Here is a 4,510-nt window from a genome sequence, read left to right as displayed (position 1 = left end):
CACCCTCAACCCGACCCGAACGGTCCTAGTCCCGAAGGTTAGTCGAGACTTGACCAATAAAAACTAGAGTATTACGAACTTAAGGTTTTCTCACTTTACTAAGGAGATGCCTTTTTATTTCCCCTCAAGTGTTCTTCCCAAAACCCAAAACTTGGGTATTTATAGGGAAATGAACCTTGATTTCCCAATCTCAATCAATGTGGGAGATTTGCATTTTCCCTTATTTTATTTTAATCAAAAACAAAATAAAATGAAATTTAATCAACAAGCTACAAGTGGCATAAGGAGGAAGAGAGAAGGTGAGGACCATCCAAAGGGGGGACCATAATTACCTTGCTCTCCAAGCCAACCACCAACCTTTGGTCCCCTCCAATTGACCGTGAGCTGGCCTGGGACAGCTGGCTGCCAACCACCCTTGGCTGCCAAGGCAGCCTTCCTGGCGCCTGGCGCCTTGGCTGTGCTAGCAGCCTAGCCAGCACTCGCATGTGCACAACCAGCAAGCCACGCACACCATACGGGTTGCTGCTATTGCACAACGTGTGCTTGGCGCTGCCTAGCAAGGCTGCTAGTGCTAAGCACTGCTAACCTCACAAGACGCATATCCCAGCACTCGCATGCTCAGCACGCATTGCTAGCAAGGCCCAGCCTTGCGATGTAACGTGCTAGCAAGTGGCTGGCTGCTTGGTGTGTGCCACTACCAAGCACCACGCATAGCCCAGCATGCCTAGCACGCTGCTATGCAATGTTGCTACTTTGTACGAGGTTGCGATGGGGTGGGTGCCTAGCATGCTAGCAAGCATGCAAGGCACCATGCTTGCGATGCTTGTGGGCACTTGGCCTAGCATGCTAGCAAGCACGCAACGCGCCATGCTTGCAATGCTTGCGGGCTATGCTATGTCATGCGTAGCATGATGCGATGGCTAGCGCTGCTATGCTAGCACGCCTAGCCACGCATGCACATCCACACCACACGCATGCACGCATCTTGCGATGCTTGTGCCATGCGATGTGCGTGTGCTAGGGGATGCTAGGCACCCATGATGCGCATGGCTTGGTGACCTCGCCTAGCCTAGCACTTGCATGGCTAGGCCAATGCGAGGTTACGGCTAGGCTCGAACTTGTCACTTGTTTGATTTCGCGTCTCGTCGAATTCTAAATTCGACTCGACTTGCGATGCTCGGTCTCGACGCATTAAGCTTGATATCCGACGTCTTTGTTTGTAATACTCTAATGACTCATCTAATCCTTCATATTGATTCGTCGATTCGGATCAGTTATTCGATTAGGGTGCGACCCGAAGGGTTCGGTCAAGATTAAGCCGTAATATTAATTATGCATTAATATTACTAATCAAAAGCAGCATCTGATTAAGGGATTTTGCTCCCACCAATCGAAATGCGCCACTTGGGCCAATCAGGTCCTGCCAAGTGTCCTCTAGTTGGACCTGTCAGAGTCTACCACGTGGCACGCGCCTACTTGTCCACCATGGACCTATTATGTCACGACACGTGGCATCCTCCATGCCTAATGGAATAACCGGTCACCTGGGCCCAACTTCCAAGAGAAGCCCAATCAGCCCTAGGTTAACATAAACCTAGGATTGACACGCTTCCCAAGGTTATAAATACCCTCATTAATCCTCATTAAAGGGGATTACGTTCATTAATTACTCTCGCCCAGAGAAACACACTTTACCCCTCCGCATTAATTACACCTTACACAAGTACTAACTTGACCGTCGGAGGCGGAGCTCCAACCACTCGGAGTCTCCGTTTGTTTTGCAGGTACAGGTGTCCGGTTCCAGTCTCGGAATTGTAACTCTCCCGCAGGACATCAGAAAACCCCGAAACATTTTGGCGCCGTCTGTGGGGAGAGTACTTTTGAGATGGCATCAACGTCCGTACCAGAAGAGATGCGTCCACAGGACGACCCTCAAGTCTACTTAGATCATGATACTGAGAATGAGGTTGAGGTTGAACCACACACAGCCTCAGACGGGACCCTAAAGGCCCGACGCACCCGTCACACCGAAAGGAAAGAACGAGTAGATCACCAAGCTAGACCCAGTAATCCAGCCGGCACACCGCCTGATCAGCAGCAGGCGGCTAAAGGGTCCAATCCCATTACAAGAAACGAACTCATGACCTTCATGAGGGGCTTCAAGGGGAAGATCCAAGAACTGATCAATAAGAAGACGCCTGCTCTGTCTAAGGAGTAGTCGACTAAAACACCTTCCCATTCAGGAAGAAGGAAGCCTGTTCACGGACGAGAGGCGACCCCTCATCCTAACTTTAGGAAATGGGAGCCGCCTGTGCTTGACTTGACAAAGTACCGTTTTCCTTCACCAGGGAAGAGGAAGCCCATTCGTCATATACAGGCGGACGGGTCAAAGAAAACATACTCAGACGCTAGGCTACTACTAGAGCAGAAGAAGAACGACCGACTGTCAGAGTCGGCCTCCACTTCAGACTTCCAAGATAGTCTGCATAATACCTCTATGAGGTATACTCAATCAAATCATGAGAGTCAGACAGGCGGTACCTCCCGTCGGTCTGGATTTCCTAACGACCAAGCGGTACCAAACTTACCATATGTACCGCAGCAACAATATTTTTTGCAGCCACCTCTGTTTGGAGGACAGGCGGTAAAAAATGTCAAGCCTTTGGACTGGCAATTACGGTTGCTACGACTTGGAGAACAGTCGTCCGCCTTCTCCAAGGAAATTACTAAGGCCGCTCAGCCGGCCAAAGTTAAATAGTAGGTGCCTATGATGGCACTACTAACCCTGAAGATCATTTGAAGGCATTCACCAATCTAATGTACCTCCAAGGGTTGGATGATCCCACTTGGTGCAATTGTTTCCCAGCGACTCTCAAAGGAATCGCACAACAATGGTTCGGCAATCTGCCGACTGGTTGTGTGAACAACTTCAGGACGCTTGCTTACTTATTCACCTCCAACTTTGCCATGAACATACCTGCAAAGAAGACGACCCTTGATTTAGGGACGATTCAGTAGGGTGAGAAGGAGAGGCTCCGTTCATACATCAGGCGGTTCAACCTGATAAGGATACAGATTCAAGGGCTACCGGATGAGGTGGCCTACACTGACTTTTTCAGAGGTCTCAATGATGGGTCGACCTTCAAGTTTGACCTGGTTCAAAAGAGGGTTGCAACTCTTCAAGAAGCTTTGATTGAAGCAGAAGCCTATATACAGGCGACTGATCTCTGTAGTACTGGAAAGAAGTCAGACGGAAGGAGGTCTGACAAAAAAGAAGGCCGACCAAAGCAGTCGGCCAATAAAGATGATAAAAAGAGAAAATAGGTCTGGGTGGCCGATTCCTCTAAACAGCCGGCCTAGAAAAAGAAGAAAGAATTCAAACCATACTCTCCGAAGTATGCGTTCAGCAAGGATAGTCAAGCTATCCTCAAAGAAATCAAGGGTCGGATCTCAATCGAGAAGCCGGCCCCCATGAAGGGTTCTGCGAGCAATCGGAACCAAGACAAATTCTGTCATTTTCATGAAGATGTTGGTCATGAAACCAACGAAAGCATCAGTCTCATGCGCTACCTCGACCGCCTGGCTGAACAAGGGGACCTTGACTCCTATGTCAAGAAGTCTAGGGGGAACACTTCCTCAAAGAACAAGCAGTCATCTACACAATTGCAGACGTCTTCTCAGGAGGCGGCCCCACTATTAGGGGCAATAAAGACAATATCAGGCGGCTAGATGTCAATTCCGTTCATCAAGAACGACCCTCCAAAAGTTCATTCCCAGCGATTATAATCACAGAAGAAGATCTGGGAGGGGTAAAGGGGCCGCATGATGACCCCGTTGTTATTGAATGCAAAGTGGCCAACCAAAGAGTTGGCCGAATCCTCATAGATACCGATAGTTCCTCCGATCTTATCAGCAGCAAGTGCCTGTCAAAACTCAAATACAAGACTGATTGCATAGATCCGGTATCCCACCCTTTAGTAGGGTTTGGAGAAGGAGTCGTACACCCAGTAGGGCGAGTGGATCTACCCATCCACCTGGGTGAAAAAGGGGAGGGCCGTCACATGGTGGTCCGTTTCCTAGTAGTAGAGGAACTCTCTGCCTACAACATGATCCTAGGATGACCTACCTTAAATAATTCAAAAGTTGTCATTATCCCATCTCTTATGCTGCTCAAATTTGAGAAGGATGATGGGAAAGTCGGCTCCCTAAGGGGAGATCAGAAGATGGCCCGGGAGTGATACCTATCAGATATCAAACCCACTGTGGTGGCCGCTGGGCCAAGTGGTGAAAATTTGGGTTTCCAACATTTTATTGTGAGTCATCACTTCATTAAACTTTTTATCAGTGGTGGACATAAAAGTGTTGAACATTTTAGCCTATGACTCCATCATTTCCTCCAAGCTAGATCTCTGTGGTGGTCCTTGAGCATAATAATTATCATTTGTAGCTCGGGAACCACGCACATTAGATTGTTGGGGATTTTGATTAGAGTACCCCTTATTATTATTCC

Source organism: Chenopodium quinoa, unplaced genomic scaffold (assembly GCF_001683475.1).
Source record: "Chenopodium quinoa cultivar QQ74 unplaced genomic scaffold, ASM168347v1, whole genome shotgun sequence".
Taxonomy (NCBI): Eukaryota; Viridiplantae; Streptophyta; class Magnoliopsida; order Caryophyllales; family Amaranthaceae; genus Chenopodium; species Chenopodium quinoa.
This window is presented reverse-complemented; position numbering follows the sequence as displayed.